The sequence below is a fragment of the Manacus vitellinus genome, unplaced genomic scaffold (genome assembly GCF_001715985.3).
Source record: "Manacus vitellinus isolate BGI_N305 unplaced genomic scaffold, ASM171598v3 scaffold_13_pilon, whole genome shotgun sequence".
NCBI lineage: Eukaryota > Metazoa > Chordata > Aves > Passeriformes > Pipridae > Manacus > Manacus vitellinus.
The window spans coordinates 1917748-1928306 of record NW_021938999.1 but is presented as its reverse complement, the minus strand read 5'-3'; the positions used below and the strand labels follow the sequence as shown (position 1 = coordinate 1928306).

At 41.9% G+C, this 10559-nt stretch overlaps 1 pseudogene; it reads right to left on the bottom strand.

Annotated features, from left to right (window-relative positions):
* Positions 1-751: 751 nt before the first annotated feature.
* LOC112840965 overlaps positions 752-10559 on the bottom strand; it is a 36771-nt pseudogene continuing 26963 nt past the window's right edge.

Genomic DNA, 10559 nt, shown 5'->3' with positions numbered 1-10559 from the left:
TCTAAGAAAATGTGGTTTAAATATAAACAATTACTGTTTTCAGGAAATTTGAAAAAGCTTTGAGACTTCTCTCTTTTTGTTCTTTTTCTTTGTATTCTTTTTCCTTGTATTCTTTTTCCTGTTTTCTACATATATATTATATTACTGAAAAGCAAGCAAGCAAGTAGAGCAAGGTAGCTCAATTGGTTAAAGTAGGTTTGCAAAACAGTTTTGCACTGACAATAGCAAAAGATCTCTCAAAGCAGTGAAAATAAACCCAATTCCCATTCAAATAGCTTGAACTAGACTACATATTTTCCTGTGGTAAACTGAATTAGAATTATCAGTTATACTTTCTGACACTGACAGGAAATAAGTCCTTCCAAAGCCATTAAAAGTAGAACTCATTGAGTACGTTAATTTCCTAAGGGGCTAGTTTTTTGTCTTGGAGATGTGACAAGCAACCTCTATCAGATTCAGAGTCCCACATGCAGATATGCAGGTGGACCTAATATCTTCCTTGTATACTTAGGAAACATTGCAATAGCACTGTAGTAACTAAAAGTGACAGAGCAAGATGTGTGTCTGCTCAAGGAAACCACGTGTTGCACCTTATTAGTTCCAAAGTAACAGGAAAGCAGGTTCAGCATTGCCAGTGATAAATGCACTAACTACAGAGTGTTCATGTGTCTGCCAGCAGGTGTGAGCCCCACAAGCACAGTTTTGTAAGTGAAGACTTCTGTCAATGGCTGTAGACCAACATTCTGAGCCAAAATTGCAGATTACCATAAGCTTGAATCACCTATCTGTAGGTGGTTGGATCCAGAACCAGGTGCTGAAAGAGGTTGTGTGGTACAACCGTTTGCAAATCTGGGGGCAAACTGATCTCTGCAGGAACCCTCTCATTGCCCAAGACAAACTGGTGAAGGTGTTTCCACTGCAGGGAGCAGTGCAGGTAGTCCATGATATCCCCCAGACACTGCAGGAAATCCCTCCTACACCACATGATACGGTGTTCAGGAGATGCATTACAACAGTCTTCCCGGTATAGCTGGAAAAGCCTGTGGCCATCAGTGTGCGGGTGAAGAGCTGCAGGCATTTGAAGTGCAAGCGTTCAGGCGTCACCTGCCTGGCGATGTGCCTGGAGTCCTTCACCTCTGCCGCAGTGTAGCTCTCAGGCCACATTGTGTTGGGGTGAAGTCAGTCTCTGTGGGCTGCTCACAAAGATGTCGGAGTCGCCTTGCTGCACCCTAAACATCGTCTCAGCTGTGAGGCTTTTCTTGCTTTTGGTCAGCTGGAATTTGCAGGAGCGGCTGAAGGGCTGAAACGCTAAGTACCAATGGCATGACTGAGGCAAAAGCATCCAGGCTAACTTCACCAGTCACAGAATCAGTGGGCAGTTTTCTCCAGGAGCCTAGAGGGTGTGGAGGAGGCTGGGCTTCTGTTCCTCATCAGCTTTTCTTCGGAGTGGTGGAGGAAGCACGACATCTTCTTGCCCAGGTGTTCCCTCATGCAGGTGCACACCAGCTCCACATGGATGCAGAAGTCTCTTGGCAGCATCTGCTCTGCATGTCCAGCTCCAGGTGGAATGCGTGCCCCACAGGGGGTTCAGGAATATAAGTACAAGGTAGACCATATCCTACACCGGGACTGCAACCTTCAAAGGCACTGCCTACCCCAATGGCTTGTTGTGGCACTGGGTAGAAACTATTTGATATGCTGTCTCCAAAGACACTCATGAAGCTGTCCTGTAGGTCACTTGTCATTGCTCAACCTTTGTCTAGGTCCTGAACAGGCCACTGTATGCACTCCTCTAAAAGTAGTTCTAGGTTATTTCCAACATCATGGTCTTCCTCTTCTTCATTTACATCATTGCCTTCTCCTTCATTTCCAGTATAATTGTCTTGGTCTACCTTTGCATCTTCATTTTCTTCTGCATTTCCATCACCATTGTTTTCTTCTTCATTTGCATCTACAGTACCATGTTCTTCTTTATTTCCAACACCATTATAGCCTCCCTTCACATTTGCATCACCATTTTCTTCTTCATTTGCCTCATCATTGCCTTCTTCACTTGCAGCAACATTGCCATGTTCTTCATTTTCATCATGATTGCTGTCTCCCTTCCCATTTGCATCACTGTGTTCTTTGTTGGCATCATTGCTTTCTTCTTCATTTCCAACATAATTGCTGTCTTCCTTCACATTCACACCATTTTCTTCTTCATTTGTATCAGTGCCTTCTTCCTTTCCATCCATCCCACCTTTGCATCATTCTCTTCATTTGCCTCAGCATTGTTCTCTTCATTTTCAGCAACATTACCATGTTCTTCTTTTTTGCCAGAATTCTTGTTGTCTGCCTTCACAATCGCATCACCATGTTGTACTTCTTCATTTGCATCATTGCCGCCTTCTTCGTTTCTAACACTACTGTCTTCCTCCACCTTCATATCATCTTTTCCTTCATTTTCATCGTCTCCTTCATTTGCATCAACAATGCTGAGTTCTTCTTCATTTTCAATGTCATTGTCATCTTCCTCCACATTTGCTTCATTGTTTTCTTCTTCTTCCTTTGCAACATTACTATCTTCTTCTATTCTTTCTCCTCTCCCAGGTTCTTACTGGAGCTCTTCTCCTCACCACTGCTGTCTGCTTCACGGCTCCTTTTCCTGTGGTTAAACCACAGCCCCAAGAGAAGAAGCAAGACTCCAGCAAGAGCCCAGAATTGCCACTGCTGAAAGGCAGCAAAGAACAGGGCTCCCCAGGCCACACCACTCCGCTCCAGGCTCCCCCTCCAGCTCCTGCAGCAGCCAAACCATCTCCTGGTTAAGGTAGTCCACACACTGCTTCATACGCTGGTGTGAGCCTTCATCCAGCCCATCCCCAAATGCCTGTGGGTCCTGGATGATACTTTGCACAAGCACGAAAAGCAGTTATGCGAAAGCCGTGGCCTGCAGGAGGACACACAGAAGGATTTCTATGGGGCTGGGATGGAGGAAGATAGTGTGGGGAGAGGAGCAAGGATGGGAGCTGCAGGGATGTTGCAGCAGGATGGAGAGGGCTCCAGGCAGCTGACAGGATGCAAGGCCTGTCTCAGAGCTCCAGCAGAAGCACCATGCCCTGTCCAAACATAACTCATTCTGTGAGACACAATTCTCTTTCATATCTGTAAAGCTCACTTTGGAAGAGGTATTTCTGCAAGATCAAAATTAAGACCACTGCAGATTATTTACTTAATCTGTTTCATAGCCTGGGGTTATAATCAATCCACACGACTATCATTGTCTGACTCAGTGGCTTTTAAATCTGCAAAAATGCTAATACTGTAAAATAAAATAGGTAGGTGCTTGCCACCAAACACAGAACCCGTTAGCGCATGACCTAAACAATTCTCCCTTCTGTTTATGGAAGTGTATTTTAGTATTTTAGTTGCATTTTTAACTGCAATTCTATTTGACTAGGGAAACAGAGGCACAAATAACTTGTGCACGGTAATCACGGTAATCACAGTAATCACGTTTAGCACTTTAAATCACGCAGTTCTTCCTTTGTCAAAGCATGGTTCATGAAATTATATGCAGTGTGTATTAGGTCTGGCTGAGATGGAGCCCATTTCCCCATAGCAGCCCTCACAGCGCGATGCTTTGCATTGGTAGCCAGAAGAGTGTTGATAACATCCCAGTGTTTTGGCTACTGCTGAGCAGCACTGGCACAGCATCAGTGCTGTCTCTCAATATTCCCCCTACATCAAGGGACTGGAGGTGCTTAAGATCCTGAGAGGGGACACAACCAAGCCAGCTGACTCAAACTGACCAAAGGGATATTCCATACCATATGAATCAGCTTAGATACAAAAGCTAAGGGAAGGAAGAGGGGGAGTGCATTCATTCTTGAATACAGCTTTCCACTTCAACACTTTTCTTCCAAATTCTATCAAAAGAGAGAAAATATTATGCAATTTACACATAATAGATCATCCCAGGGTAGCCAAGTTTTGAAAAACTCTTAAAATAAATTATGATATAGCATTTCTGTTTACTTTTAAAAATTTTTTTTGAACTTTGTTTTATAATATTCTGAAAATGACAATAAGAAATGGCATCATAGTGGAAATTTATTTAAATAGTTTAATTAACTGAATAGAATTCATAATGAACTCTACATTTTTCTGAAATTATATGATAAATATCTCCTTTGAAGTGATATTAGGAAAGGACCTATGAGATAAAAACTAGGAGCTAGTTATTACCCTAAAAATAGCTCAAAGTCAAAGCCATCTTTTAACTGTATGGATATTAGTTGGCAACTTCAACACAGTCATGAACTTGCCTCCCAGTCACACCTGTCACTGGCTTACCTTCTTTGGTCACTCTAAAAAAGTCCAAAGCAGGTACACACACACCTGTTTAAATGTTCCTCTCCGAAACAGGATGGACATTGTCCTCTCAGTGATATGGGGAGGTCCAGACAGCGCACAGCACAAAAGCTGCAGGCACAGCACATAAGCCTTGCTATTCCATCCCCCGATTTCTTCAAAATTGTTTTTTTTTTTTTTTGCAACCAGATAAGCTCCTTCATCTGGGAGTTCATCCCTCTCTTCAGTCCCTCAAGACACATTTGTGCGATTGAGAACTAGGCAGTGTCTGAAACATCCTTGTATCTCCGCCTTCCTGACAGATAAGAGAGGGAGAAGATCTCACTGTACAGTGCCTTTTTACTAGTCCTTGCTGGCCCACTTTGACTATATTTTCCATGAAAAAATACTTCCACTCTTCCTTGTATCAGTCCAGTATTCTCTGAGGCAAGAAGATCATCTTTTTTTCCTGGTTGGAGAGATGGAAACCAGAAACTGTGTATGGCAGGTTCCCTGTGTGTTTATCCCACATGTGAGGGACAGACTGTGGGGCTGGCAACCTCCCCTGTGCTTTGTCTGCAATAACTGCAGAATCCAAACAGCTCATGAGATCTGTGCTGAGAGCTGTGCTGCCGCAGGATTTGACCAAAACCTTTTGCAACACTACCACAGTTTTCAAAGAGGCACAACTCATGGTTGTGATAGTAGAAAGCTGGTTCTCATGCTAATAAATGCAACATGGAGGAGGGTTCTACCGCTGCTGTTCAAATGCTCTCTTCTATGAAGTGTACTCCATCCACATCCTTATCTCAATGGAACTCAGAGAAAATTAAATGCCTCTCAAACTAATTCTTTCCATCCCTCTCTCTTCATGTTCATGCTTTCTTCTTTGTTCATGCTTGTCAGATCCATGTGAAGAGGATAGTCACATTTTATAGATTACAACCTAGTGTTTTTTTCTTTTTTTTTCCCCCAAAAATAAGATGACTCCCTAACTGGTCCATCCTATGTATATAGCTGTACAATAGAGCTTTACGGTTTTATAGCATTGAACGTTGTTGTTCTGCATCTGCCATTAAACAGTGTTTATACAATTCTGTTACCTCAAACAAAAATGTAAAAGAACTTATTTAGAAGTAGTTATGAAAAATTTAATAAATATGCTAGAAACCATTTATTTATATTTGAGCTCTAATGAAAGTACAGTAGCAGATGTTATCTTGAAAAAATGGATAAAGAAGTACATACATTGTAGTAATTTTTAATATAGTAGTTATTTATAAATTTTAAAAATCTGATTATATAAATATCATAGGAATACATCAATAAGAGTTCATCATTACACAATTAAAAGATATTGTTGTTTGCACATATACATTCATCAGTGACCACTGGGTTTCAATCACTTCACTGTAATTGCATGTTCACCCTTCAAGCAACCTTGTCTTCTTTTACTTACCAATTATTTATGCAATATATACCTTGTATGATTTATGACAAACTTTTCCACTACACTTTTCAGCTGCTTCTCTGCACCTTACAAATCTTTTTCATTTGATACTCTTTAGGTCAGACATTGAAAGACCTGACTCAGAGAAACCAAAGTCAAGTTGAATATAACCAGTTGACCCAAAAGAGGCCAGCAACATTCCATTCACATAAAAATTATTTCCTTCTGGCTCTTGTTTTAACCTTGGTATTTCTGAAAACTAGTCACCAGTCCAGAAAGGAAAAACACAGAGAAGAGCAATACAGAGAATACAGACTTTTGCAAAAGCTCAACCCACCAGCACAACATGTGGGTGCAGCTCCTGAAGGAAAGCAGTCTTCATGTCTGCCAAGGCTGGTATGACCTGCTGGTGCTGGGAGGCATCCCTCAAGCATTCACACAAGTCACATCCACTTAAGATACCCTCACCATCACTGGAGAAGCCAGGCTTAATTCCATCCCTTATTTACCCTCAGTGAATACAACTGGAACTACTACTTCATGTTTTCCCTCTGACATTTATCACTAAGGATTTGTGTTTGGCCCTCAGCTTGTATCACGCCTTTTCAGCAAATCCATCCTCTTCTTTCTTTCTCTCTTTTTTTTTTTTTAAAACTTTTAATTTTGAATCTTAGTAGTGAAACAGAAAGCATACTTAGCAATTCCTCCTTGGGATCTTCTTTCAAGGAGGATTAGGAAAGCCCTGTGCTTGGCAGCAAGTGCTTTCCCCACCCCAACAAAGCCCCTACTGAACAGCACTGCGTACTTGCATGACAATACTGTCTTTACATGAATCAGAGACATGTGGAAAGATGTAGAATTTAGCACTGGATTTCTATGAATATTTAGCTTAACTATCTGTCTCAAGCCCTCACTTCCCTAATTAGAAAAGGCTTCTGAATATCATAATAAAAAAACATTACTATCAGTCAGTCCTTTCAAGCTCCTCCTTTAACTTTAGTCCAGGAGCAGCCTTTAAGGCTGATATGTAACACAGTCTGCCGTGGGAGTGTTCTGGGCTCCTGAACACTCCCTCCTCACCAAGTCCAGCAGTTGTTTGTTGTAGTCTCTCCTCCTCATGAAGTCCGAGAAGATAGCTTCGAGTCCTTGCTCTCCTGCTGCTGGTGATCTCTCCCTCTCGGTGTCCCACCTCGGTTCGTAGGTTGCTGCAGTGTAGCTTATCAAGTGTACACGTCCTGGAATCTTCATTCCTCTAAGTCAGTTTTTGGCTGCCTCTGGTCAGCTTCGGCAGGCAACTCCCGAGCCACTCTTGGCCGTCTCCAATTTCGCCTGGGATTCTTCTCCCAAGCACTGAGCTGATTTATCAGCCCATCCACTTGGCTCTGCTCAAGTGCTGAGCCTTAAAATCCAGCCCCCACCAGCCTAAATGCAGTGGGGGGGAAAAATCCCCCTAGCCTTGGCCACAGGTAGCTTGGTTCAGTTCTGCACTGTCCCAAGCATCCCGCAGCTGCAGGGGGGGGAAAGAAGGCCTGGCCTCCTCCGTCTTACCTCAGGTGCTGTGAAATTCTTCTTTCACAGCACACACTCCAAATGCTGACTCTAATTCTAGCCAAAGGCTGAGCTGGGGGGTCACAGGGTTCCCCTCTCCCCCTCGGAGGGGAAGAGAGGGAGCCCAGCCACCCCTGGCCTTGTCCACCTACACCAGCAGACACCAACAGCAAAACAACCAAGACTGCACTGCCAACCATTTCCGGTGCTGTGATATATGATTTTTGAGCAGAAGTGAACGACATGAGTGGTGATTGGCTCTCCAGGGAACACTGCCCTGGCACCCAATCACCTCTGAGCCCCTCGAACTCTCAAGGGGGGCCAATTTCAAACTATGACAACTTCTCAATTATGTTGCTGCTGCATGTAGCAGATGGCTAGGTTGTATCTTCTGCCCTTTGCACGGGAATGGTTTTGTTATTGTTTGATGAAATAACTGGCTTTGAACAGCAATTTTATTTTAAATGATGTACCTTTTGGGAGATGGGTGAAACTTAAAAAAGTTTGTTGAAGCAAAGTGTCCGGTCACAGAGACATATACTTAAAATGAGGCCATTTGGGTAGGATGTTCAGAACAATAGATTGAAAAAAGCTGCTGCTTATAAATGGCTATTTACATAATCTGCCATTTCTGTTATCTGCAACATTCTGCACAACAAAATTACTGTGAGCAAATGAAATTTAAATGTCACAAGATGAACTAATCTTAGCTAAAGCATAATAAATTTAAATTAGTTCATTGTTAAAGCAGCTTGCATGACACCCTTAGAGGATGAAGTAATCTTTTCAGCAGGACAAGGATGGTGGCTCAGCCCCGATTTTTTCTCAGCTGGTAGTTTGGCTGTATTTTGAAGGTGAGAAATGTCACTCTTAGAAGGTAGCACTGTCCTGCCAAAATGACACACTTCTCACATGGGTGATCCACCTGCAGGTCACCTTATGCTTCAGTTTGAATTATTGAACCATGAAGATGTTCTTCTCCTTTAGGTGTGCAATATTTGATATTGTTATATATGGAGCAACGAACCAGGAATGGAAGCAGGAATGGGTTCAGTCCCTACAAGTGTCTTCTGGCCCTGATTCAGCAAAACATTTAAAGCTATGTTAAATGGGAAGTATGTGAGTAGTCTGAGTAAAATTCAAGAGTACTTTGTGCTCTTCAAAATAAGTACATGCTTACACTCTTTGATGGATTAAGGCAAGAATGAGCACAAGTTTCTGGGAGTGAGCCTGTTTTTCTCTGTTAGTAACGAAGCACTTGTTCGTCACTGTGGGTCCCAGGTTGCTTTCTGAATGAGCTCACACAGCATTTGTACCACTAACAACAGTATTTGTGGAGCTAGGATAGACAAAGGAACACAAAGTAAGGTGTTGATGCTCTGATCAGCCATCAGCAGTCTTTTCAGCAGCAGTGATTTCTAATGAAACATAGTGAGCAGCCTCTCATGAATAAACCATAACACACACCCATCTGTGGGGATTGTGAGGGGCAGAAGGAAATAAGATGGTTCTCCCCACCTTATCAATGCTTGTCTTCTAGCTGTCAAGGGCATCAACTGCATCAACTGATGCCTCTAGCACAGGAGGTGCACCCCTCTTTCCCCATTTTCAGTATCATTAGCCACATAAAGACACTCTGTGAACCATTGCTCCTGCAACACACCAGAGGTGTGTACTTGCTTACCAGTACTTGGGGTTGCTACAGGTAATGAAGTCTCTTCCTTACATCCACTTAGTGGCTGAGGAAGTAAAGAGGAAGATCTGGCTCTTAGGCTACAGCATCTGCTTGTGGACACTCAGCACTTATTGGAGAAGCACATGGACCATAGGAGACTCAAGCACAGCCTTCCTCTCAAAGATCTCACAGATCAGCATAGCATGGGCAGTTCTGTTCAGTTGCAGCCAAGAACTACACCTGTATGCATGTGCCTCTCACCTCTGATTTCAGATCTACACTGCAATGTAATTTGTGCAAAGTCAGCTCAATCCAGGTGACCCAGTGCAGCTTCACACTACGACAGGGGAAGGGCACAAGAGAGACAAGAGTTTTCTATTTCCCAGGTCCACTAAGTATGAACTCAATTTTTGCAGATTTTGACCATGGTTCTTTTTTCCTCCTATACAGGTTCTTAAATATCCACATGTTGTATCATCCCATACACATCTTTTTGTAATGGGATCCATACATGACAGTGATAATGACACAATCTTGGAGATAATGAACGTATGAGAGGTAATATAAACTGCCACTGTTAAGAGGTGCAGAGACACCTTGTAGTCCAGGATTAAAAAAACAGCAGAGGAAATTCAGTGTAGGTAACTTAAGAGATGTGATGAAAAGAAGCATTTATAAATTTATATACCTAAAAAAGATGAGCTTTAAAACAACTATTTCCAAGCAATAAAATTTAGTGTTGTCCTAGATAGCTCTATGATCTCTGAGTCTTTAGAGGACCCCCTCCCCAGGGAGGAACAAATGTCTTTGTTATTACATGTAGTCATAGCAAGCACATTGTAAAATAATTTGTTATAAGAGCATTACTATTATATTTTAATAGATTGGTATTTAAATTTATATTGTGAGATAAAATTGATGCAAATTGTTTTATTGGATTATTTCCTGCAATTTATCAATTCCTTGTCAGGTTGCTTATAAAGATGATGGAAAATTCCTGAGGGTACCATAATTATGTTTCATAATACAGTAATTATATGTGCATAACTTCAAAAAGGAGAAATCTTTAGGAATATCTTCCTCTTATAGACTGTAGTATTATCACAATCATCTACAGTCATATAGAAAATTAAAGACTTAAAAGTCAGAATTTGCTCCTGTTTTTAACTTTTACTACTGTGTCACCAAGATTTGTTAATATATACTTTTACCACATCTAAAGAGCATAAAGAGAAAATTTACTTCAAGTTATTAGTATTTTAGACTGAAATGACACAAGTAAAATAAATCCTTCCTTTTAGATAATAACTTTCAAATACTTCTTTTTTCTTTCCTGTTATTAACTCAGGCAGCAGGTACTAAAGCAGCACAACTGAAATGTGCTTTGTGTTTGTGCAAGTGGACTATAGGACCAGATGACCTCCCAAGTCCCTGCTACACTGAATTACTCTGCAGCTCTGTGATCATCGCCCAAGACCAAGGCTGTGGCTAACTGTAGGCTGCCCTGCCAGTATTTCCCCAGTGGTTACACACTTTTTAGCAGAGGCCAATATT